The sequence below is a fragment of the Chionomys nivalis genome, chromosome 11 (genome assembly GCF_950005125.1).
Source record: "Chionomys nivalis chromosome 11, mChiNiv1.1, whole genome shotgun sequence".
In the NCBI taxonomy this organism is placed as follows: domain Eukaryota; kingdom Metazoa; phylum Chordata; class Mammalia; order Rodentia; family Cricetidae; genus Chionomys; species Chionomys nivalis.
The window spans coordinates 6,632,337-6,658,967 of NC_080096.1; the positions used below are offsets into that span (position 1 = coordinate 6,632,337).

The following is a 26,631-nucleotide window of genomic DNA, read 5'->3' on the forward strand; positions in this document are numbered from 1 at the left end:
AAAAGGAAGGCACAGGGAGGTCGAGTCATTTGCCTGAAGTTACTCAGAGCCACAGCTGCAGCCCCAGGCCCGTCGGCTGCAAGAAGAGTCTTGCTCTTAACTGAAACACAGCTTTGGTTCCCGTGCTTTTCTTGCTCAGAGGGCCAGTCATGATCTAGGTAGTGTCTGCCCTGCCTGGCAGGATGGGATCTGCAGCAAGGTGGGCATCCTGACAGGCGGTGCAGGGAAGGGCTTCTCATTCTTGCCCCACCTGTGTGCCCAGGGCTCAGAGGAGCTGCCCTGAGATAACCCAGCCTGCGGCTATGTGTGGGTGTCCATGGTGAAGCCACTGGAGGTTGAGCAGAGCAAAACTGGTTGCTTTCTGCTACATCCGGGAGAGCTGCGGAAGCTGGTTGGCTTCAGAGGGGAAATTCTGCAGGAGAAGGTTCTGGGAACCCAAGGGTACAGTTTAAAGACCTGTGCCACTCTTCAGGCTAGGACTTCCTTTCTCTCCCATCAAGTGGGGCCAGAGGGCTTCCAGAGAACAGGACCCACGTGAGACGCCAGCAGTGGCTTTCCTGTGGCGAGAGTACCGCCTTCTCTTGGATTGCTGTAAGGTATCCACCATAACCAATTCATTGTATTTACAGTTGAGATAGCTTCCTCTAACACACATGACAGCAGTTAAAAATAGAGCAAGAGAGAGATCAGAAACCAGAGAGGGGAAGGCAGGAGGCCACGCTATCAGGAACTTGAGGAATGAGGATGAATCTACTCAAATGTCAAATTTAGTTTGAGTTTTCTGGCACCCCGAGAAAAAAGGAGGGACACCCTCAAGTTTCCTGTGGTTAGGCTTTCAATAAAGAAGGGCGTTGTTGGACTTTGAGGAAGGTGGCATTTTCTTAGGTGGAGAGACTCACAATGGCAACAAAACAAGTTAGGGGCATGAGGATCTGGGCCAAGCTGGACGTTTACTGACTGTGGCCTCCTATAGAGACAGTGTCCTTGTTAATGGTGAGACTAATTGTCCTGGGCTGCCGTGGAGACCAAAGAGGAGAACGGAATCACACGTACTAGTCCAGGGCAGCATCTTGCATAGGAAAGGCATAATCTGCACTCTTGTCCCCATACGGACCCATTTAAGACTTTTTCTATTTTTGTTTGCACGTGTGTGTGGGAGAGAGATGGTGATGAGGGCATAAACGTGAAGTTCGGAGGAAACTTTTGGGAGTCCTCTCTTTGCACCACGTGAGTCTGAGGATTGACTCAAGTTGTCAGGTTTGGTAGCAACTGTCTTTACTCCAATTACGAGACAGCTTTTTTTTTTTTAAAAACAAAACAAAACAAAAACCAACAAGGTGTCCTGGGTAGTTTTATGTCAACTTGACACAAGCTAAAGTCATCAGACAGGAGGGAGCCTCAACTGAGAAAATGCCTCCATAAGATCTGGCTGTAGACAAGCCTGTGGGGCATTTTCTTAATTAGTGATTGATGGAGGAGGACCCAGCCCATTGTGGGCGGTGCCATTCCTGGGCCCGTGGTCCTGGCTTCTATAAAAAAGCAGGCTGAGCAAGCCACGTGAGCAGCAGTCCTCCGTGGTCTCTGCATCAGCTCCTCCAGGTTCCTTTCTCGACTTCTACAATGCACAGCAGTACCGTGGAAGGGTAAACCAAACAAACCCTTTCTTCCCCAAGTTGCTTCAGTCGTGGAGTCTCGTCCCAGCAATCGTAATCTAAGAAAGGTTGGTACCAGCCGTGGGGGTGTTGCTGTGACAGACCCGACTATGTTTCGGGAGGATCGTGGAAGGATTTTGTAACTCTGGGCCGGAAGAGCCATCGAGTGTGGAGGGCCCAGTGGGCTGCTCTGTAGGAGAGTGGAAGGTAAGAACGTTGAGAGCAGTGCAGAAGGTGGAGGCCTGGCTTGTGAGGCTTCAGAGGGAAGTTTAAAGAGTATCAGGGCTGTTTGCAGTGTTGACTTAGGATTCTGTGGTTCTGGTTAGCTGGGGCTACAGAGTCAGCCATGATTAACAAGAGACCGGCACCACTGAAGTGAAGCCTTTGCGTTACTGGGGCAGTTGATGCTGGCAGCTGGAACTAAGAAATTAGCGGTGATCAAAGAGACCAGCATCACTGAGAAATCTGGGAAGTGTTTTCTGAGAGTGGGCCCACGGACCTGTGGTTCAAAGGCGCCAGGGTTATATCTTGCACTTGGTAGTGTAAGAGCTACCCAGCTGATACGGATTTTGAAGGCATGGAGGGTCATGGAGAGCTGCTGAGACTCGGTGCTGTCTTTGGTGAAGGTGCAGCCTCAGCAGCCATTGAAGGCCAGGACTGAAGGGGTTGCGCAGAAACAGAGGCTTGGCACCGTGAGGAGGGCCCGGAGAGGCTACCAGTGCGGTGCAACCCAGTTACAGCTGGAGACCGCAGCATGTTTGTGAATTTGTCAGGCTGCAGGCCTTCTTTAGGTTTGTAAAATATTTTACATTGCGATGCCTTTATTAAAGTTCAATCTTGGGGATAAACAAGAAAGGAAAGGTTGTGGCTTAACAGTGATGCATTTGCGTGTCAGACCGAGAAAGGGTCCGCAGTCTTGGCCAGTTTTATGTCAACTTGACACAAGCTGGGGTCATCAGGCAGGAGGAATCCTCCACTGAGAAGACGGCGCCATAAGACCTGGCTGGAGGCAAGCCTGGGGGCCATTTTCTTAATTAGTGATTGATGGGGGAGGGTCCAGTCCATTGTGGGTGTGGCTTACCCTGGTCTGAAGGTCCTGGCTTCTATAAGAAAGCAAATTGAGCAAGCCAGTAAGCAATAGCCCTCCATGGTCTCTGCATCAGCTCCTGCCTCCAGCTTCCGCTCCTGTTTGAGTTCCTGGTCCTGACTTCCTTTGGTGATGACCAGTGATATGGAAGTGTAAACCCATTAAAAACCCTTCCACTGGGTGGTGGTGGTGCACACATTTAATTCCAGCACTTGGGAGGCACAGGCAGGAAGATCTCTGTAAGTTTGAGGCCAGCCTGGTCTACGAGAGCTAGTTCCAGGACAGGCTCCAAAGCCACTGAGAAACCCTGTCTCGAAAAACAAAAAAAAAAAAAACCAAAACCCTTTCCTCTCCAAGTTGCCTTGGTCATGGTGTTTCATCACCACTACAGTAACCCTAAGATAAAAGATGTCATGCAGCCCAGGCTGGCCTTGAACTTGCTATAGAGATGAAGATGACTTTGTGCTGATCCTCCAGCATGCTGGGATGACAGGCATATACCACCATGTTTGGTTTATCTGGTGCAAGGGATTGCATCCAGGACTTTGTGTATTCAAGGTGAGCACTTTACCATACAGTAACTCGCACCAAATCCTCTTTCCTCTAGATAGAAATAGGGCAGTGTCTAATGATCCAGACTGGTGCTGGTCCTGACTCTTCAGTCTCAAGAGAGGCTAGGAGCAAGGACCATCCATCCTCCAACCCCACCGTCCTGGATCAGCGGAGCTTCTGCATCAGCCAGACGTGAACAGCCCAGTCCCAAATACCCTTTCGAGATTTGGGGCATCTGTCTTATTTGTTCATAGGAACGATACTGGCTACTTTATGGGAGCAGGGCTTGCTTCATGGTAGAACTGGTTCTTAGCACATTGAAGGCCCCAGGTTCCACCCTCAGCACCCACATAATTAATGATAAGAATAAGAGCTTCCTCTGGGCATGGTGACACGGGCCTTCAAAACCATCAGTCAAAAGCCAGACACAGCCTGCTCTACAGAATGAGTTCCGTTCCAGGTCAGTCAGGGCTACACAGAGAAACCTTGTCTCAAAAATGTAAAAAAAAAAAAAAAAAAAAAAAAAGGCACTTTACTTCCCTGCCTGAGTTGAAAAGGATCAAGTGGGTTAGGCAGGTTCACCATCCTGCACAGGATCCCAAAGAGGTAGGAAGTCATGGTAATTATGAAAGAAGACAGAGTCTCATTAGATAACCTTGGCTGGTCTGGAACTCACAGAGATCTGCTTGCCTCTCCGCCTCCCTAGTGCTGGGATTAAAGACACACTCAACCATGCCCAGCTACCTAATGTTCTGTTCTGTGTTTTTTTTTGTTTTTAGAAACAGGGCTTCTTTGTCCCCCGCCATCCTGGAACTTTGTAGATCAGACTGGCCTAGAACTCAGAGATTTGCCTGCCTCTGCCTCCCAAGTGCTGGGATTAAAGTGTGTGCCACCACTGTCTGACTGCCTAATGTTCTTAAAGGACCTCTGATATTTCCAGGCTGTCTCTCTCATTTTTCTGGTTCCTTCTTGCGTGATTGTCTGCATTAACTTCTTGGGTGCCTAGGACGGCAGGCATTCATCCTCTAGAGATCCGGGTCTGTCAGGGTTTTCTTTTTTGGTTTTGTAGTTTTCTGAGTGACCGTGGTGGTGGTTCTGACGGTGTGCCTCTGCATCAAGAGAAGCCTTTAGTTTTAAACAGCACGAGCAGCTGCCTGGTTCAGAGGCACCTGCTATGCAGCCCCTGCAGGGCCCGTGGGACTGTGGGCGGGGCTGGAGAGGCAGCGCAGGAGAGGGTTAGGGGTAGGGGACCCATTGTTTTTCCTGTTATCTGTAGAAAGGAAACAAAGTGGGAAGTGGAGTGTGCGGGTTGTCAGTGGGCGGGCTGTTCAGCTACGCGCCCCGCCTCCAGCTCACTCGCGCCCAGCCTCGGGGCTGCCAGCTCCAAGGGGCTCAGCTGCTCCGCTGCGGGTCCGGTAAGTGTTCTCCACGGGATGCTTTACAGAGTATGAAGAAAGACCGGGTTGGGGGTGGTTCAGGCAGCGAGGGGCCGGCTCTCCCACGTGTCCCAACATGCACAGCCTGTGCGCCCTGACTTTGGGCGCCTTCTGGCGCCTGGCAAGCGGACGGTGGATCCCTTCCGAGCTTGTCTACCGGGACCTGAGCCTGATGCTGTGCCAGCATCTTCCCTGTGCCAGCATCTCCCCTACGCTTGTCCCTGAGCGCCCCGATCAAGGGACCAAGGGCTTCCCGGCCCGATGGTAGTGTGCATGTTGCATTCTAAGTGTTGGGATAGTGCGGGCTACCTGGTCTTGGTAGCAGTGAGGCTGAGCCCGAGCAGGGTCACTCAGGTATGGCCAAGCCAAGCGCGGGGACGGGGCATGTCAAGATCCTCTGCACCCAGGCTCTGCGATCCTCCCAGCCTCTTCACGGCGGGTCAGGGCTGCCTAGGGACAGACACTGAAGTTTCTGGACCCTCCTTCCCTCCTTCTCCCCTCCGCTGGTGCCACCCCGCTGAGTTTTGGACCCAGCCGAGGGCGAGATCACTCTCCAGATCTGCGGCTGAGCAGGGGTTACGGCAGCAAAACCGCCTCCAGTTTTGCATTTCCGGACTTTTTTTTTTTTAAATACTCTTGCCGGTAAATCAGCCTGAATGGGGCTCTTTTTTTTTTTTTTAATTCAGTTTCCTGTTCTTATTTAGGCTTCCTCCTCTGCACCTCATCCTTAAGAGATAGTGGGGACACCAAAGCTACAGAGAAACCCTGTCTCGAAAAACCAAAAAAAAAAAAAAAAGGGACTGGGATGGCCTTTCGTGGGTCCCCAGCTAGAGGCGCTCGCTGCTAAGATAGCTATGTACTTCCTAGCAGAGAGATGGAGACCCTGGGCAAGGAGAGACCCTGCAAGGGACTAATGGCTGGCAAGGACATGCACGCTCTAGGGTGGAAGTGGAGGCTGGGGATGGAGTTTCCAATGTCACCGTGTGGAGGGCCCACACACTGGGGCCTCACCTAGCTCCCTTAAAACTCCCCCAGTTTGCAGATAGAATCCGAGGTTCTCTGAGCCGTTTCCATTGGGTTTAGACTCTGCCCAGAGCAGGGACCTGTCAGCTTGCAACCCTGCCAAGCTGTCCGTGGAGCTTCTGAACCAGGACTCAAAAAAGCTAATGCCTAAGTGACCCCTGAGACTTGGGGCACAGTCTCACATGTATGTGGGATGAGTGTGGGGTGGGGCCGGGGGCGGGAATGTTTCCTGGTCAGGGAGTGACTCACTACTTCCAGAGGGATTTCAAAGTAACGATCTAGTCCCCGGGTCTCATCCCTGACACCACCGGTTCCTGACAGTGCCCCTGGGTTCTTGGCACTTTAATTCAACCATCGGGGCTTTCCCCTACAAACTCAGCCGTTTTACATGCAAAAGCATGCCTGAGCAATCTGCTGCGGGCTTCATCCCTTCTCTGGCTGAGCTGCATTGTACAGATGCTCACTGAGATCAGTCAGGACTGGGGACTGTGCCAAGGCAGGTAGGGAAAGCACAGTCTTCTGGGGATGGGCCTGGGAGGGTCATCACAGGACAGGGGTCCACAAGGAGAGGAGCCAAAGTGGTTGTGGATGGTGAGGGGTTGCTTCCTGCTGGCTGTGTTTTTCTTCATCTGCACAGTAGGAGAGGGAAGTGAATGTACAATGTATGAAGCAATTCCCCTTTGGCTGCTTTTAAAAATTTTTTTGTTTGTTTGTTTAGAGGGCAGTTCCCCAGCTTGTCTCTGTGGGTCCAGAGCCCCAGCAAAAGTTTCATTAAGTAGGAAACTTTCCGCCACTCCCCAGGGAACCCGCGTGCTTCTCAAGAGGGCTGATGTTAGGGCAGGTCCCAAAGGCAAGTGCCCCTGGAGAATGGGCAAGGAGAGCCCTGTAGCAGGGCACGTGTTGCAGTGATGAATGACTAGCCGCCAGCCTGCAGGACACCAGGAGCCAGGCTTGTTTGGGCACTGAGAAAAGCACAAGCTTTGTTCTGGAAACCGTGCCTCTGAAGCAACGAAACAGCACGCAGATTGCAGATCTCTGCGTGGTCCTGTGTTCAGCCCTCAAACTGGTCATTGAAGCGGCCCGTGGAAATCCCCAGCCATCATATCAAAAATGCTGCCAGTTTCAAGGTGGAAAAACATCAACCCCGGGAACCTCCCTGCTCTTTCTTTGCAGCCAAACACTGTGTGTGACTTTCTATATGGGGTACACCAAAATATGGCTCACTCTGCGCCCCCCTCCTCCAGCACTCAGTGATGTCCCTGAAGCCTAAGAAAGTTCCCCTTCCGGTTGAGTGTGCATGTAGCCTTCAAAGCTTTGGGGATGAGTGAGGGTCAGGCTGCCGTTGGAGAGGGGTGCCTTAGAGGGGCTCCTGTGCTGGGTGTGATCTGGGTTGGTTGATGCATGTGGCAGCTCCCACCAGGAGCTCCAGGCAGTACCCTGGTGGGGAAATTGCTTCCATTACAGAAAATGTGAGGGGGTAGGTAGAGAGCAATAGGGGTAGAGAAGAAAGGAGAGGCCAGAAGCGGGGAGGAAGGGAAGGAGGGAGGATAGAGCTGGGTCGGGGAACCTGCTTGTCAATTTAAGTCCTGTAGGGATGTTGTATTGGTTCAAGGGGCTGCTGTAACCAAGGAACAAAAGTGTTGTGCTTTCTACCGAACGGATTTTTGTCTGGAACCAGAAGTTTGAAGTCAAGGTTCCAGCAGGTCCGTGTCACTTTGTCCACGTGTGCTCATCCGTGTCGTCCTCCAAACCCCAGGGGAGACCTTGCTGCATCGGGCAGCCAGTGGTTCCAGGTGGCCCTCAGCTGTGACTCCCATGATTCCTGTCTCTGCCTCTGTCCGCCTATGGCCATCTCCTCCTATCTGTGGCTTTTTCTCTTGTTAGACTTGTCCCTGCCTAGGGCCACTCAGGTAATTCAGGAATAAGTCATTTTTAGTCCTTAACTTATATATGCAAAGATCCTTTCTCAGTGGCTGGGGAGATAGTTCAGCAGAGCGCACTTTACCCGAGTTGGAGCCAAAGAACCAGACCCATGCTTAGAAACAAACCAGGCTGTGGTGGCGCACGCCTTTAATCCCAGCACTGGGGAGGCAGAAGCAGGTGGATCTCTGAGTTCGAGGCCAGCCTGGTCTACAGAGTGAGTTCCAGGACAGCCAGGGTTGCACAGAGAAACCCTGTCTCAAAAAACAAAACAAGGTAGCTGGAGAGATGGCTCAGAGGAATAGAGCACTGGCTGCTCTTCCAGAGGTCCTGAGTTCAATTCCCAGCAACCACATGGTGGTTCACAGCCATCTGTAATGAGACCTGGTATTCTCTTCTGTACTGCAGGATACATGAAGGAAGAAACCTATATACAAAATAAATAAATTTTTTTAAAAAAAAAACAAAAAATAACAAACTTGGTGTGTATGGCAGTCCGAACATTGGGAAGCCAAAAATAGGCAGCAGATCCTAGGGGTTTTTTTATGAGCAAGCCAAACCAAGCTGGTAAGCCCTACCAAGGAAAAAGGCTCTCCTGAGCTGGCAAGCTAACTCAGCAGGTAAAGGTCGTGCTGCCCAAAGATGCCAGCGTGATGACCTGGAGACACATACAGGTAGGAGAAGTTGTATTCTGTCCCCCACTTATGTGCTGTGGCTCACCACCATACACATATAAAATAATCAAAATTGTGTGCTGGAGAGGTGAACCCGCCATGAAGAGCACTTGCTACTCTCCAGAGGGCCAGGGTTTGGTTCCCAGCACCCACCATGGACAGCGCACGCTCGGTAGCCTGTAAATCCAGCTCCAGAGGATTCACAGTTCCTTCTGCCTCCACCGCACCTGTACACACAGCATATACTCACCTACACATACATTTTTATAAATAAATTTGTTTTGTTTTTCAAGACAAGGTCTCTCTGTGTAGCCCTGGCTGTCCTGGAACTCGCTCTGTAGACCAGGCTGGCCTTGAACTTGGAGATCTGCTGTCTCTGCCTCCCAAGTGCTGAGATGAAAGGTGTGTGCCACCACAGCGTTTAAGATTTTTATCTTAAAACAGGGAGACCAGTGCTGCTGGCTTCTCCCACACGCACACCCATACTTGTGTGCTTCCTAACATGAACATCTTTATCAGTGGCGAGGTTTTAGGGTAAAGGCACCCATGGCATAGCTTTGGGGGCCACCCCCAGTTCACAAGAGCCAAGGGGCTATTCTGTTCATGTTTTCCAAGAAAGAAGCTGGTGTCTTCGTCCTACTCCGTCCTGCCTCTTACGCAGGGTGACCTTCGGCCCTATTTCAGTTTCCAGTGATCTCTGCTGAATGGCCACGGCAAGCCTCCCTCCTGCTTCCCTTCCTCTGGCTCTGTGACTCGCAGAAGACTTCTTGTCAGTTCTGCTGAGAGTGGACGTCTAGGACCCCGGGAGGAGTGGGTGCCCTTGCCTCCTCTCTTTCCTGCATCACATTCTCTGCACCTGTTGGCTGAGACCTTCTTTATAATCTGAGGTGGTGACAGGCAAGGTTTTCTTGTTTTTTTTTGCCACTTGAGTCCCCATGTCCTTCTTGGGGACTGTAATTTGCCTGACAAAAGGATTTTATGAGATGGGGTTGTGGTATTGGAAGGGACTTGGGGATCCCCCATTACTGAAGCCTGCAGAAAGCAAGAGGGAGCATGACGGGTCATGGGCTCCTCAGGGGCCTTGGCAGCGCTGGGCCACTCTGCTGCCTCGGGTCTAGATGGGACATTGCTTTTCCTTGTTGTAGAAGCTGGAGCGATGTTCTTTCTGGGAAGAGCCATGATGAAACATTGGGAAGGGAAGGGGGTGAAGATGGCCCAGTGGGCAGGGCAGGATTACCACACAATGGCAAAAGTGTTGTCTTCAGGGTCATAGCTGGCTTTTTTGTTTCAGTGTGGAATCCAGGGTCTTCTGTGAGACAAGCTTCCTCGAGGAGCAACCCTACCCCAGAAATGGGTTTTAGCCTTAGCTACTTAAAAAAACAAAACAAGGCCGGGCGGTGGTGGTACACGCCTTTAATCCCAGCACTCGGGAGGCAGAGGCAGGCGGATCTCTGTGAGTTCGAGACCAGCCTGGTTTACAAGAGCTAGTTCCAGGACAGGCTCCAAAACCACAGAGAAACCCTGTCTTGAAAAAGAAAGAAAAACAAGCAAAGAAACAAACAAACAAAAAAAAAAAAACAGAAATGATTTATTTTGTATACACCTTGGTTTCAGCCCTCAGGAGGCAGAGGCAGGTAGATCTCTGAGGTCAAGGCTAGCAGCCTGGTCTACATAGCATTTTCAGGACAGCCAGGGCTACAGAGACCATGTGTCAAAAAATTTTATTTTTGCCGGGCGGTGGTGGCGCATGCCTTTAATCCCAGCACTCGGGAGGCAGAGGCAAGCGGATCTCTGTGAGTTCGAGGCCAGCCTGGTCTACAAGAGCTAGTTCCAGGACAGGAACCAAAAGCTATAGAGAAACCCTGTCTCGAAAATCAAAAAAAAAAAATTATTTTTAAATGATTTGTATGTGGATTCATGGGTAGTGGTGTCATTGTATCCCCTCAGAGCTGGAGTTAAGGCAGTGTGAGCCACCCTGTGTGGGTGCTGAACCTAAGGGCTTCCCTCCCAGAGCAGTGCGTGCTCTTAGCTACTGAGCCATCTTTCCAGTCCCCCTTTCCCCCTGCTGAGTGACCTTGAGTTAACTGCTCAACCCCTCTGAGCCTCAGAGGCAGTTGCTGTGACTGTGGTATAGCAATACTTATCAGATTTTAGAATGCCATGGATGGGTGGAGGGGTAGACACTGAGACAGATGAGATCTGAAAAGTAGCTGAGACAGGTCCCTTATCCCAAACATAAAACACCCCCAATTCTAGCCACTAACAACTGCGCTTTTGTTTTTATAAATGTAACACAACTCTGGGTACCATATGTAATACAATAATATAGAATAATACAGCTCTACCTTTTAGACATGGTCTCAGGTAGCCCAGGTTGGCCTCTCACTTCACTGTATAGCTGAGGAAGATTTTGAACTCCTGGTCTCCTTGCCTGTGTCTCCCTAGGGCTGGGATGACAGGCTGTTCCCACCATGCCTAGCTAGGCATGTGCTTTTGTGTTTGGCTGTGTGTGTGTGTATATATGTGTGTGTGTATATATGTGTGTATATGTGTGTGTGTTTATGTGTGTGTATGTGTGTGTGTACACCCATGTGAACACATGTAGAGGCCAGAGGAGGACACAGGCTGTCTTCTATCATTTTGTCTTCCTTATTCTCTTAAAACAGGGTCTCTAAAGCCAGACCATGGTGGACCTGTAATCCTAGCATTTGGGAGAGGCTGCCAGATCTCTGAGTTCAAGGCTGGCCTAAGGGGACTGATTTATGCAGAGGCATCAGCTGCCAAAGGGTGGATGATCTTGGAGGGAGAGCCAGCAAAGCCTTTCTGTCCAAATGGACCGTCCTCTTGATTGGCTCTCCGGCTGGTTCTCAATGGTGGTTGCTCTGAAGCACGTGAGTGACCTGTGCTGTGGCCAGGTGTGCCTCACAGAGCAGGCGGAGGGTTCCGATGGGCTTTGTTTCTCTGGGAACCTGGGTCTCCTGTGGTCTTGCTGCTCTGTGGTATGGAAAGTAGAAGTGGAGATTATGAATGGCTCTTGTCAAGAGCAGATTTCATCTTGGGAGCTGTTCTGCTATTTGCATGCGCACGCTCCAGTGTGCTGTTTGAGAAACTCAGGTCAGGGCTGGGGGTGGGGGGCACGGTTGATAATGTCTGCCTAGCATGCCAGAAGCCCTGTGTTCCTTCCCACCATCGCATAAGCCTGGCATAGTGGTATACTCCTATGATGCTAGAACTTGGGGGCACCTTTGTCTGCATAGACTGTTCAAGGCCAGCCTAGATGACAGGAAACCCTGTCTCAAAATAAAAACAAACAGAACAAAAGCAGAGGCAGCCCTATGGATGACCCAGAGACTTCAGACAGCAGAACCCGGGGCTCGGGCACCAGCCTGGCTTTTTGCCCGTGGTGCTAATTACTGAAGCCTTCCCCAACACCTCTTTTTTTCATTGCTGGGACAGACCTCAGGGCTTTGTATATTCTAGGCAACCGAACCACACCCACACTTTTTAATGTGTGTGTTGGGGAGGGCGTAATATACCCTCAAAGGCCAGAGGCATCAGATCAGGGCAGGGTTGCTGGGAACTGAACTCTGGTCCTCTGCAGAAGCAGTCTGTGCTCCTAACTGCTGAACCATCTCTCCAGCCCCAGAAGTCCCTTAGAATCAAGTGCCCCCTGTTTTCCATTCCAGTGGCCCAGGGCAGCCTCAAGTGGGGAGACAACCAGGTGAGCGGGGTGTGTGAGCAAAGCTGCCCAGGTGTACCTCTTCCAGGCTGACTACGCTGGTAAGGAAGTTCATACAACCCGATGTTGCTCTCAGATAATCTGCTTCATGAGACATTCCTTCTGGGGGAAAACCTCCGAAGTCCCCCACTTTCTCCCTTATTTGTTGTCTAAAAACAATTCCAAAAATCAATCAATATTCACTTTCAGCGTCAACAAAAGAATAGGACAGGCCTCCTGCTTCTGGGAGCTCTGAAGTCAGGGGTGACTCACCCGCCCCCATGGGCTTTTCTCCTATTGTATGCTGAAACAAATATTTGAATGAGGTACCCTGCCTGTCCTTTGGAAAGTGGTGAAGTGTAGGCTGTTTTTCTAGCAAGTAGCCATTGCCTGAGACATTTCAGGGGTTGAGTGGGCTGGGCTTGGAGCAAATGAACGTAAACAACTTCAGGCTAGTGTTCTAAGCAGAAGCCTTGGGATCACATAAATGAAAGCTAGCGGTTAAGCTCGGGTAGAGCACTGGCCTCACAGGTCTAAGGCGCTAGACTTGATCCTCAGCACTGAAGAAGGGAGGGAGGGAGGAAAGAACTCACTGGGTAAGGATGTTGCCTGTCAGTCCTGATGGCCTGAGCTTGTTCCCTGGAAATCCATAGTGGAAAGTTCCCCAAAGTCCTCTGACCTCTGTCCTGCTCTGTGGCATTCTCGTGCCTATACACACACACACACACAAGTAAACGTAATTTAAAACTTTAAAAAAGACAGACTGGAGAGATGGCTCAGCGGTTAAGAGCACTGGCTGCCCTTCCAGAGGACCTTAGTTTAATTCCCAGCAACCACACCGTGGCTCACAACCATCTATGATGAGATTTCTGATCTGCAGATATACACACAGACAGAACACTGTATACATGATAAATAAATAAATCTTAAATACAACGAATTGGACCAATGGGCTGGGCATAGTGGCATACACCTGCAGCTTAAGATACCAGGGCAAGAGGATTGGGGGTTTGATGCTGCGCTAGGCTACTTAGCAAGGAGCTGTGGTTCATGTATTGTGACACTTCACATGTATGTGACGAGTGCTTAAGCCAACAAGCTTTCGTCTGAAAGCCTAGGATTGACAGTGCCTCACTGATTTGTGCCAATAATCAGAAGTAATTGACTCCCATGACAGGGTATAGCTCCATGAGAAGCTTCAAGTTTCTGTCATTTGAAGTCCGAATCTTAGAAGCCCACACCCTGGGAGGGGATGGCTTTTCAGTGACAGGTGTCCATGCCGCCAGTTATGGCTGAAGCTTGCATGGTGTGGGTGAATATCCGCTTTTTACAGGAAGCTTGCATGGTATGGTGTGACTATCAGCTTTTTACAAGAAGCTTGCACAGTGTGGTGTGACTACCAGCTTTTTACACAAAGCTTGCATGATGTGGTGTGAATATCAGCTTTTTTCGGGAAGCTCGCATGGTGTGTTGTGAATATCAGCTTTTTATGGGAAGCTTGCATGGTGTGGGTGAATATCAGCTTTTTACACAAAGCTTGCGTGGTGTGGTGTGAATATCAGTTTTTTACACCTGTGATAAAGTTTCTGGGATGATCAACTGAACCTTGTCTCTGTAGCTGCGACATAAGTCAGTGCCTCTGGGTGGGCAGACAATTCCACTAAGTTCATGGGGAATTGACTGGGAAATGGCCAAGCAGCAGCAGTGACCTTGACCCACATGGACCATTCTGCTCCAACGTTCCCACCCACTGCTCTGTGATATATAACCCAGCCCGCAGCATCCCACCCCGACTGTGACCTTGCTTTGAAGCTTCAAGCCCTATTTTTAACACTGACATCAATTTTACATTCTCTTCCATGATCCGTGCATGTTTATTTTACTATAAAGAATATTTCTCCCTCCTTTTCGGTCAAATTGCTGCTCCAGAAAGATGTTTATGTTTTCTTCAGTGACTTCCTCTACTCCCGGCCATGACTCCAGCCTTAATTTGAAAACATGAGGATTATGAAAAAAAATTGTATGAATGGGACAGAATTTTGACAAGAAATCTATAGTTTGTTCCCCTCTTGTGCATGTGTGTGGTGTGTGCACGCGTAGATACACGAGTTCTCATGTACGAGGGTGGGGCGTGCGCCTGTGGAGACCGGAAGCTCACGTTAGCAGTCTCCTGCCTCCACCTGGCTTCTCTTGGTTGAACCCGGAGCTGGTCCACAGGCAGTCTAGCCAACCAGCTTGCTCTGGGGATCCCCAGAATTCACTTTTTCACCACTGGAATTACAAGGTAGTCTGCAATGCCGACCCATCGTTTACAGAGCTTCTAGGTCCCAACTCTGGTCTTTACACTCGTGAGGCAAGCACTTCACCTGCTGAGCCATCTCCTCAGCCCGAGAAATGTGTATCTTTAAAAATTTTTATTTTATTTATTTATTAGTAGTAGTAGTATTTGGTTTGTTTTCAAGACCAGGTTTCTCTGCATAGTTCTGATTGTACTAGAACTCGATCTATAAACCAGGCTGGCCTCGAACTCATAGAGAGCTGCCTGCCTCTGCCTCCCAAGTGCTAGGATTAAAGGCGTGTGCCATATTTATTTTTATTTATGTGTGTCCACATGAGTTTTTCTGCATGATGCATGTGCTGGGCACTGGAGGAGGACAGAGGGCATTGTAACCCCTGAAACTGGAATGACACGTGGTTGTGAGCAGCTTGACATATCAGGCCCTGGAGATGAGATGGCCCTCCACGGCCCCAAGGCCACGCCTAATACTTGGGAAGGAGCGAAAGACCAAGATGACTTTTACAAGTTCTAGGACAGAAATGGCTTCAAGACATGTTCAGAGGAAGGACGAACACACATAATCCTTTCCAGGGAGACACAGCCATACCTGATAAATGATGGAATGGGGTGTGCAGAGTGTGTCCCCAAGACTTTTCCTTTGTCTCAGTGGGTGCAGAGTTGCGTGAGACCTGGGACCTCAGGAGACTGAGGAAGGAGGGTCAGAGTGTGAAGAGCGAGCCTCAGGGTTCTCTCTAAATATGAGAGGAAGCATCAAGTAACTGAGGCCCCTGAGAGCTGGACCTATGTCCAACACACACACCTACCCCCCTCCAAACACCCCCCCCACCAACACACACACCATACCCCCCACACAAATACACACACCACACCACACCGCATATACCCCCACACACAATCTCCCCACATCCCATACATGCCCCATACACACCCCATACACATCATATACACACACACATACAAAGAGAGAGAGAGAGAAATTGAGAATTTGGGGAGCGGGTTGGGAGAGATTGAGAAGAGGTCTCATTATATAGCCTCAGTTGACCTGGAACTTTCCCTGTGGGTCAGTTTAGCCTCAAACTAACAACACCAAGCTTGCCTTGAGAATTTGCAATTTTAAAAGATACTAAATACTGCAGGGATGTAGAAGTTGAAGTGGCTGCATTGTTTAAGAGTTACAGACTAAAATCTTCTATATTGGACTTTTAGATACTATGTATGTATGTAATATTTATACGTTTATAATTATGAAGTCATCCGTGACATTGGTACATTGTGGTATATATTTTTATTATACAGATTTTAATGCAGGTTACTTATAAAAACGTGGAAATGTACAATGTAGATGGAAGTTTACAAAATAAAAATAATCCAGGCAGCGGTGGCGCATGCCTTTAATCCCAGCACTTGGGAAGCAGAGTCAGGTGGATCTCTGTGAGTTTGAGGCCAGTCTGGTCTACAGAGTGAGTTCCAGTACAGTTTCCAAAGCTATAGAGAAACCCTGTCTCAACCTCTGCCTCCCAAAAACGTAGGCTTGATTCCCAGGTGGAGACTATATTATATAAAGTGTGATTCTCACACAGAGAATGGCCCGTGAGATGCCCTTGGCAATACCCGGCTTGCTCTAGAAGGGGCTACCATGCTACCTGTGCACCCACTGGGGACCAGCTTGGCGTTCTGTCTCCCCTCTGTCTTGAAACCTGGGTGACTGATCCCTGTTTACAGTCAGGGAGCTGAGGATGTGGGCATATGTGGCCTTGAACCCGTTTTTGCAAACGCACCTCCCCCTGCCAGCATAGTCTTTCCTTACAGATGTCACGTACACCTCCAGATGTCTGTGGATTTTATTTGCATTTCTAAGCCAAAAAGCCAGTTTGGACATTGCTTTTCATTTTGGTTATCAGTGATAATGTTGTTCAGAACAGGCCTCCCGGGGGGCATGGAAGTTGGTAGTTCCTCCTGCAGCCCTGGGTTGCTATGATATTATGAAGTGTGTATTTGATTTCCCCCCTCCTTATGTATTGTTACACAACCTCTAAAAAAAAAATCCTGGAAACATGCTAATTAATAATGTCTTTTTGCATCTAATGAGTTGATTGATAGGTACTCCGTCAGTAGATTCAGAAGTGAGACTAGTCACTGAAAAGTCTAAGTGGAACCAGAGTTTTTACAAAGCCTGGGCTCTGTGGCTGCCTCAGCAAACTAGGAGAAGCCACCCAGCCCCGTTACACAGATTAAAAAGGAATGATGTGATGTGTTCAATGTGGCCACCCTGGGGAAAGGAATAGACTAAGGGGTTCTGGGACCCCAAGTTTCTCTTTAAGGCACCGATGTGCACTGTTTAAATGGGAAGGGTTGCCTGAAGAGACAGGTGTGCATCGTAAAAAGTTGTGGCCCATGTGGGTCTCCATTGCCTCAGCTCCTGTCCTGCAAGGTGGTCTGAAAAGTCTTTATGGCTTGAGGGGACAAGATGGCTCTCAGGTGATGATTGTCCCTCTTCACAGGTGACTGCCCTCATGGGGGATCAGGGAGGGTATGAGGGGATCTGTCTGTGAGCTTTTGCTTCTTCTGGAATCCAAGGTGGCTTCAGCTTTAGATTTCGCTCTGTCTTCAGCGAGAGTAAAAGAGGCACACAAGTAGGAAATGAGGAGGCTAGCCAGGCTTTTCCTCCTGCCCTTAGTCAGCTCTTAAACAAAAGCGTTTCGAAATGCAAGTTCCAGGCAAACTGATGAAAGGTAGTAAGACCCTATGTTGAAAACCCAAAAGAACATAAACAAAAAAATAAAATCCTAAAGTTCAGTGTTTGCTTTAAACAGCTGCACATGGACAGAGTCCTGGAGGGTGGCACCCAGCCCGAGTGTGACAGTCCACATCCCTCTTACCTCTGTCCTTGCTGCAGCAAGCACTCCTCGGAGACCTCAGCAGTGTCGCCTGCCATACGCTGAGGAGCGCAGGTTGTCATTTCCACGAGGGCTGCAACCACTCTAGGAGGGCTTCAAGTGAGGAAGGGTCGTGGGAACCCCTCTTTATGGCATGAGTAAAGCAAGCTGGGGCATCGCAATTGTCCCCGGAAGTGGAGCAGCCGTCTCGTGTGTCATCTCCAGCTAGATGTTGTCATAGTTGAACTAGACGGTGATCAGCTGCTGTCTACCCACCGCAGACTCCATTGACTGCTTGGTGTGGGGTAAACTCGTCACACCTCCCCAGTCGACTGGGTGTAGAGTGGGTGAGATGGTCTGTTGGCCCCTTCAAACTCAGTCCACCTTGAAGTGGGTCACGCCATCCAACAGAGGCTGAGAGAGCCATCGGCTTCCCTTGGGTGATCCATGTAAGACTGTCTGGAGGGGAGGCTAAAGTCTCACTAAAATGGACATATATCATGCTTTCAAACTAGCACCTTGGACCTTGCTGAAGCTTTGGCGGTTGAGTTTTATGTTATTTGATTATTTATTATAGTTTGGATTTATTTATGTGCATGTGTGTATACCTGAGTGTATGTCTGTGTACCACGTGTGTGTATATCCCCACACAGGCCAGAAGAGGGCATTAGATCTCCTGAAACTAGAGTTACAGGCAGTTATGAGCCACTGTGTGTGAGAGGGAAGAGGGAGGAAAGAGGAGGTATTTAGGTTATACCACCAGGCTAGCGACCCGGCTTTTTACCCTGGGACCAGATCCATGCCTCCGTCTCTGGTATCTGGCATTTAACACAGGCCACTTATTGCCATTACTTTGTGGCTTGGGAAACTTGCCTGCTCGCTAAGGACAACTTTGCGACTGTGTTTAGCAAATGCTGCCAGGTTCATTGTCTTAAACTTATTTTCTCACTTAGTCCGCAGCAGTTGCCACAACATATCTATAAGGTAATTCTAAAAAATCAGGGCCAGAAACCCACCTGACTCCGGAACCTTTCATGAGGAACTCAGCATCCTATCTGGACCATTATTCTTTTTTTTTTTTTTTGGTTTTTCGAGACAGGGTTTCTCTGTGGTTTTGGAGCTTGTCCTGGAACTAGCTCTTGTAGACCAGGCTGGTCTCGAACTCACAGAGATCCGCCTGCCTCTTGGACCATTATTCTAACTTCTCCCTCAGGAAGTATTCACAGTGGGTCTTTTTCACAAACAGAGAGCATTTCTTTCCATTCACGGACATCACAAAGGACTCAGGTTCACAGGCCCTCGCTGGGAACCCGAGACTCCAGAAACTGACAGATACTCCTGTGAGTGCTTCTAGATACTGCCAGTGTGTGCTATCTCTGACTGACCCTTGCTTCTGAGTCAAGGTCACCCCTGTGTGTGCTGGTTTTCCTGCCATAGACCAGGCAGTGGGTCGTTAGCAGGTCTCTCCAAAGCCAAGAATGTTCCAGAACTTTGTTCCTGGAAACACTCATGCATTTTTGGTAGACACATGAAAGAATGAACACCACCAAATCAAGCATCATTTTCTTCAGCCTACCCACCCCTTTCCATGCCCTAAGTCACAAACTCTGGGAGCTTCTACTAAGCTAGACATGTAGTCAGAGCTTAGGGAATTGACCACAGAGGAGATGGAAGCTTCAGGTCCTAATTAACTTGGCTTTTTAACTACAGTTGAGTGACTTTTTTCATTAACTGGAGGGTGAGAATTGAAAGATTAATGAAAACATGTAAAGACGGCAGGAGAGAGAGGGCTCTTGTAATTAGGCTCCCCAGAAAAATATCAAAAGAACAGACCAGCAGAGAGACAGACATGTATCTCTCTAGTCCCAGCTACTTAGGGAGCTGCTGCAGCAGGATCGCAGGTACTCAGAAGCTAGAAGCCAGCCTGGACAGTGCGGCAAAGACCCTGTTCCTAATCAAAACAGAACAGTATATCAAGGGGACAAAGCAATAGTGGACTATGTAAATAAATATGGAATCTTATCCCTTTCAGGGGATAATCCTGCGTTGCCCTCCTATTTTCCAATTAGAATTTAACATCCGCATTTAATGTGTTTTATTGTTAGTTGTATCTGACCCCCCACCCCAATTTTAGTCTCCATTTTACTTTTTGTTCTGTGGCTGTGAGAAACACCATGACCATGCGGTTGTTCGAATAAGAACGGCCCCATAGGCTCATAGATGTGGGTGCTTGGTCACCAGGGAGTAGCATTATTAGGAAGTGTGTTAATCGTGGTTCTTTAGATTAACAGAATTTATAGAATAAATCTCTCTATACATAAAGGGAAATTATGAAAATGACTTACAGGCGGTAGTCCAGCTAATCCAGCAAGGGCTGGCTGTGAACGGAAAGTCCAAGCATCTGGTAGTTGCTCGGTCCGCAAGGCTTCAGTACAGGCCGGAATCCCGAAGACGTCAACTCTAATGCCACTGAAGACATGGATGCGCTAGCAAGGTGAGGGCCACAGGCAAGGAGCAAACATTTCCTTCTTTCGTGTCCTTATATAGGCTGCCAGCAGCCGGTGTGGCCCAGGTGTCTCTTCCCACCTCAGAGCTGGATTAAAGGCATGTCTTCCTAACTCAGATCCAGAGTAGTTGACTCTTCCTGCTTCAAATAAGAAAAATAGGCCGGGCGGTGGTGGCGTACGCCTTTAATCCCAGCACTCAGGAGGCAGAGGCAGGCGGATCTCTGGGAGTTCGAGGCCAGCCTGGTCTACAAGAGCTAGTTCCAGGACAGGCTCCAAAACCACAGAGAAACCCTGTCTCGAAAAAACAAAAAAAAAACCCAAAACAAAACAAAACAAAAAAAATCCCTCACAGGTGTGCATTCCATCTTGGGGCTTTGGGTCCATAGGTAGTCAAGTTGACAACCAAGGATATCCATCATGTAGCTCATCACTGGGAGAAGTCAAGGCAGGCACTCAAGGGAACCATGGGAAATGCTGCTTGCTTGTTTTTCCTCTCCAGTTTGCTTACCGACAGGCTTGTGCTTAGCTGGTGTTCTTATGTAGCCCAGAGCCACCTGCCCAGGGAATGGTGCCACCCAGAGTGGGCTGGGGACTAGACAATCCACCATACACATACCTATTCCCTTCTCAGATGACCCTGAGCTGTACCAGGTTGGCAAAGCTAGGAATGCTGGTGCCACTTGGAGAAGGAAGCCACAAGCGGGGTTCCCGAAGGGAAGGCATTGGGGTGCGCAGGCAGCTGAACGAGGTGGGATTGCATCACAGTGGGGTGACCTGGAAGTGTCAGGACAGGAGGGAGGAGTGATGGCAGCAAATACACGTCTTGAGTGGAACAAGGGCTCCTGTGAGTGGGAGTATTTGGTTTCCTGTTCTTAGGCTAGAGTACTTACAGAGAATTGGCTCCTTTTGGCAGCTGCAAACAGGGGCGGAAATCTAATTTCTCTATTTACTCTTGAGTTTTGACAGTAGTGAAACTCCTAAGTGTGTATCTGTGTGGGGGTGCGTGTGGAGGTCAGAGGTCAACAATGGGCACCTTCCTCGTCTTTCAAGTTTTACAGGCATGCACCTCCAAGCCTGGCTTCTCTCCAAATACTTTTAAAACTTTCTGGTATTATTACTGTTGGGGGTGGGACACATGCCATTGTGCATGTGTGGAGGGCGGGGAACCACTTTGTGGAGTTGGCTTTTTCTCCTTCTACTTTTACAAGGGTTCTGGGGCAAACCAGGTTGTCAGGCCTGCATGGCTAAAATCTCTACCCATTGGGCCATTTCTCTGGACTTCCCAATGTTTTAATGATTTCTATTTTTTCCATATTTGCCAGTACAGTTCTGGCATATTTTTAAGATACAGACATGTCACCATTTTGTGAATTTTGCCATTTCAAAGAAATCCTGTTTCTTCCGCCTGGACTCCAAGAGAAATTAGTACCTGACTGTTCACTTTGCACCCCAAGCTGGGCACTGGGGTTCATTGTTAATGGGGATCTTGTCTTTGAGTCTAGAATTCACTCAAACCTATGCTATCAGAAAAAAGTGAAGTTGGGGGGAAGGGTAGCACCATGCGTGGCTCCCGTGGGGTGAGGGGAGCCCCCACACATGGAGAAGTGGGTAGAGGAGCTTGGAGTTTTTCTGCTTTGGAAAATCTCGTTGGTGGCTGACACTCATTAACTGTGGGACTTGCTAACCTGTGAGAGTTCTCTCTCCTCTGCACCCAGGCTGCTCTCTGAATTCCTCCCCCTCCATCTCCTCGTTCAAGAGAGAGCCATGACTTTTTTTGAACTCTGGGGTCTACTCTGGGGTCTGTGTAGCCTAGGAGACCCAGGCTTCACTGAGCCTTGGAGAATTTAGGTGGGCTCAGGATCTCCAGGTTGCTCACCGAGGATGGATCTACTCCCAGACTCACTTACAGGCCTAGAGGGCTCCAAGGGGCAGGACCCTGGGGTGGTCCCCATACTATCATCAGGCTGACCACCCAGTGAACCCTGGTTCCATCTGTTGCAGAGATCAGCTTGTGAGCGAAACTTGCTCCTTGCGTCCTTGGGACAAACACAGCCTGTGTGTTTACATTAATAGTACCTGGAGAGATATCTTGCTTTTATCTTGTTGTTTTGAGACAAGGTCTCATTCTGTAGCCCTGACTGATCTAGAACTTCCTTTTTTTTTTTTTGGTTTTTTGAGACAGGGTTTCTCTGTGGTTTTGGAGCCTGTCCTGGAACTAGCTCTGTAGACCAGGCTGGTCTTGAACTCCCAGAGATCCACCTGCCTCTGCCTCCCAAGTGCTGGGATTAAAGGCGTGCGCCACCATCGCCCGGCTTAGAACTTCCTTTTTAGACCAGGCTGGTCTTGAACTCTCAGAGATCTGCCTGCCTCCTGAGTGCTGGGATTAAAGCACAATCATGCCCAGCTAGTGGTGTTGTCTTTAAGACGTCTAGACATGGAAGCGAAGATGTATGGGACATCCAGACATGGTACCGGGAATGAATTACCTCCTGCCGTCTCTAGCTCTCCTCCTAGTTTGCTCCTGCACCAAGGCCTAGGCAGGGATGCTGGGGCCGTGGGAAGCTCCTGGCCTGGGCTTTTTAAGTCTTGCCTGGGGACCTCCCACATCCTGGTCATCTCAGCAGCCTAGTCCTCCCATGCTGGGCTCCGCAGTCCCTGGGAACTTCTGGCCCAACTTTTGGCTTTTAATTCTTCACTAACTCAGGGACCTTTCTAGGACTCTGTTTGTTTCTTTCTTTGAAACAGGGTTTTCCTACGTAGCCTTGGCTGTCTTGGAACTCACTCTGTAGACCAGGTTGGCCTTGAACTCACAGAGATCCACCTGCCTCTGCCTCCAGAGTATTGGACTTAAAGGTGTGCACCACCACTGCCCAGCCATTCCTAGGACTCACAGTGAGAACCAGTGATGGGCCTGGCCTCATCTGGGGCAGTTGTGGGCCTGGAACCCCTTTCTCCTCTGAGCTCCACTTTCCACAAAGGATGAAGTCTCAGAACATAAGGTTCATGGGTCCAGTGCAAAACCAAACGGGTTCCATGCTACTTCTGCTGTGTGAACTGGGCCTGTAGCTGCTGAGGAAACGGAGGCTGGAGGGTTCAAGCCAGTCTGGGCAGCTTAGTGAATCTGTCTCAAAACTTGGGAGGCAGCCGGGCGATGGTGGCGCACGCCTTTAATCCCAGCACTCGGGAGGCAGAGGCAGGCGGATCTCTGTGAGTTTGAGACCAGCCTGGTCTACAGAGCTAGTTCCAGGACAGGCTCCAAAGCCACAGAGAAACCCTGTCTCGAAAAACCAAAAAAAAAAAAAAAAAAAAAAAAAAAACTTGGGAGGCAGTGGAAGCAGATTTCTGTGAGTTCGAGGTTAGCCTAATCCACCTAATGAGTCCCAGGGCAGCCGGGGCTACACGGTGCGGCCTTGTGGGGATATAAGGAATGGTATTACTGCTGGCTCAGCACACCCAAGGCTCCAAATGCAAATGCCCTGCACTAAAATGAAGCACAACAGAAAGGCTGTGAGGATGGTGTGTGCATGGGAGGGTACCCTGGGTTTCCTCATGTACTGTCCCAGGGAGAACAGTAGACCTACCATATAGGTTCCTAGATGGAACGCCAGCCCTAGAACGGTGTAGCTGTTGTAAGGAACTCAGATGTGGAGCGAAAGTCTTGGATAAATCACTTGTTTCTAAGTCCATGTGGTATGGGGTTTCCCACCGACAGACATAACCAGAGTCCAGACTCACGGAATCCTGGGGGGCCAGCAACTCCAGGGCTGACACAGGTCTGAATGTTCTGCCCTTCCAGGGGATGCCCTCAGAACCAAGGGGGCAGATTCCTGGTAGTTGGGGTCTTTGTGGTGGTTGTTTTGCCAACTTGACATAACCCAGAGTTATCTGGGCAGGGGGACATCAATTGAGAAAACACCTCCTACATAGTAGGTAAGTGGGGCTGGGGGGTATTTTCTTGACTAATGGTTGATGGGGCCCAGCTCACTGGGGGCAGTGCCACACTTGGGTAGGTGGTTCCCAGTGATCCTTAGAAAGCAGGTTGAGCAAGACATGGGGAGCAAACCTGTAAGTAGCATTCCTCCATGGCTTCTGCTTCAGTTCCTGCTTCGGTTTCTCTCAGTAGACTGTGACTAGGGATATGTAAGCCAAATAAACCCTTTCCTCACCAAGTTGCTTTTGTCACGCTGTTTTATCACAGCAATAGAAAACAAACTAAGACAGAAAGAGGCTGGGTGGATCTCACTTTATAAACAGCGCCGTCTATCCTCTAATTGTAAAAGACCCTAGCTAGGATTGCCTATGCTTGCCATCCCGATCACTCTGCTGTTCTGGGGCTCTGTGATGGGGAGATGGGGAGATGGGGAGAACCCTGAAGACCCCTGCTTTAGCCCCTGACCTCCTGCAAAAGCAGCCAAGGAGTCTCCACTTCATAGTGCCCGGTGGCTATTTCTCCTCCCCAGACCTGGGGTATTAATGCTTGCTAACTGCACAGTGGTACAACGGGCTCTGGTCCCGCCCCATCTCCGGGATGTTCCGCCTCCGACCGCGCCCCGCCCGGTCGCCCTCTCCGGCTCGTTGTTCAGCCCCGCCCCGGGCCGCGCCCCTCCGCTGATGCCCAGCTCGCTCGCTTGCTCACCGCCACCCCTGCGGGCTGCACTCGGGCCAGGAGGCTGGCGCCCTCCCGTCACTCCGGGACCCTCCCGCCGTATCCCCTGGGCAACTGTCTCCAGGGAGACGGAGCCCGCCCCTGCCACCGACACCGGGTACGAAACCCACCTATGTGGGCGTCTGTGGGGTCCCTGTACTTCCCCCACCACCACTGGCCAGATGCTCTGCCCCGCCCAGCACTGGGCTTTGTTGGCCTGGGTTTGGGTGGGCAGGGTAAAAGGTCATCAGGAGTCCAGGGTGGAGGGGCTTAGGAGAGGCAGGAGCGTGGAGGCAACAGCACCCCACTGGAGAGGTCGACCCATACATAGGGTCGCGCCTGCCTAGGATTCCCTAGTCTGTGTGTGTGTGGTGGTGGTGGGGAGAGTGCTGAGTTGCGTCTTTTTGTGACTCTCTGAGGATGGAATCCTGGGTGTGTCTTCAGCCGCCCTTGACAGGATGAGCCGGACCCTCAACCGCCTAGGGCTCCCAGGACAAGGGCGCGCTTGCTTAGGGCGAGCTGAGCTGTTTACTTCTCAGGAACCAAAGCAGTTCGGTGCACGCTCCCCCGTCCCCCCTCCCCCTGTCCCCGATTCCCAGCCCAGCAGTCGGCAAGCTTGGTCCCTCCCTAGCTTTGCCCTTGAAACAAGAGGGGCTGACAGAAGTCATACCCAGACCTGGAGGTCCTGTCCTCCTTCCACCGTGGGACTTAACTCTTTCCTACGAACCCCCATTACATTTTTTCCTGGCTCCTTATCTCCCGTCCTGAATTCCTGAGGATGCAATCCTCTGAGCTCCATCATGCTTTCTGCTTTGTCTTTCCCGTTTTTTCAAAGTGCCTTCTTTCCGCACTTACTTCAGGTTTCCTTGGGTCTGTCTTACTATTGTTTGCTATTTTCAGGGGTCAGCATGTAAGCTATTTCTTTTTCTAGTCTTTGGCTAAAGCCTTGGGTGGCTCTACTCAGAGTTTCTTGGAAAGCCCAGTGGTCTTCCCTGGATGCTGAACTGGGGTATCCACACCCACCTGCCCAGGCTCACAGCAGCGTTGTTGAGCACGGGTTGTGTTGGCACGCTAGAAGACTTCAGCTGGGACCCTGGGAAATGTGTGTCTATAGAACACACTGTGGACTCGCGAGGGCTTTGCTTTTGTCTTATGGAGAAGCCAGTAGTTTCTAAGTTTGTTTTGTGCCCTTCCCACTCTGCCTAATGGGATGGAGGCTCTGGGAGCCCCGCTACACAGATGCTCGGGACCAGGGCGTCAGTTATCCCCCTCTTAGGGACCAGGTTCTTAGTAGGAGTGCTCCCCTCTTCTCACAGCCCCCTTTTTAGCCTCTAGCCCAACAGGGATGACTTTTCCTTTAGACCTGACTTTGAAAACAGATCCTCATGGGGAGTCAAGGTCTAAAGTTCAGAAACCTTTTTTTTTCCCAGCCATGAGATGAAATTCAAGCTCAAACATGGCTCAGATCTATTAACTTTGCTTTAAAAAACAAAAACAAACGAACAAACAGCTCTGAAAGACCATCTGTGTCACCTGTGTGTACACTCCTACTTCAGATCTGGAAATGCTTCTGTGCCACCAAAGGGAGCTGGGGTGGCATTGACCCAGGTAGCGAGCAAGAAAGACCCAGCCAAGTGAGATTGAATGGCTCCCTGCAGTGCTGGGGACTTTTGCATGTTAGCCAAGCACTCTGGCTGAGCCGTGTCCACTGCCCTGAGATATATCCTGTACCAGAATGTACTGGTTTCGGAAATTCTGTGTTTTAAATGTTCTTCCTCTTGTCATTTTTTTCAGACATATGAGGAGCTGAGCAGCCAGCAAAAGTGGGATGAAGTTCACTGATGGCAAAGCACCTTTAATCTCCCAGGCAGAAGGGCCTTGGCTGGTCATCCTTACTGGCCTGTCCCGGAAAGGTAGGTTGGGGGAAGGGGTGGTTTATAGAGTACGGAAGAGATACTATTATAGATAAGAATGTTGAAGAAAACTTGACCCTCTCTGACTTGTCCCTAAGACAAGCATTCTCGAAGGACGAGAAGGGGGAGAGAGGGGGAACGGATGGACGGATGGATGGACGGACTGACGGACAGACTGGGAGTGTAGCTGGGTAACAGGATCAAGTAGGGGCCTCTGTCTACAGAGTCTTGGGTGATCACAAGATCAAGGTAGGATTCTCTTTCGAGTTGACTTGGAAGAAGAACATTGCATGTTTGAATGCTTGGTCCCCAGTGTGTGGAACGGCTGG

General features: G+C 49.9%; 1 protein-coding gene across 7 annotated transcripts in view; it reads left to right on the forward strand.

Moving 5' to 3' along the window:
• The first annotated feature begins 1,588 nt into the window (after positions 1 to 1,588).
• Pik3cd (phosphatidylinositol-4,5-bisphosphate 3-kinase catalytic subunit delta) overlaps positions 1,589 to 26,631 on the forward strand; it is a 48,835-nt gene continuing 23,792 nt past the window's right edge. For 5 of the 7 annotated variants that reach the window (XM_057784654.1, XM_057784657.1, XM_057784658.1 and 2 more), the window contains exons 1-2: positions 1,589 to 1,720; positions 26,184 to 26,302. The gene's annotated coding sequence lies outside the window, so the exon portion shown is untranslated. Of the gene's footprint in view, positions 1,721 to 4,657; positions 4,707 to 24,409; positions 24,508 to 26,183; positions 26,303 to 26,631 lie in introns of those variants that run through there. The other 2 variants (XM_057784655.1, XM_057784656.1) reach the window with 2 other exon arrangements.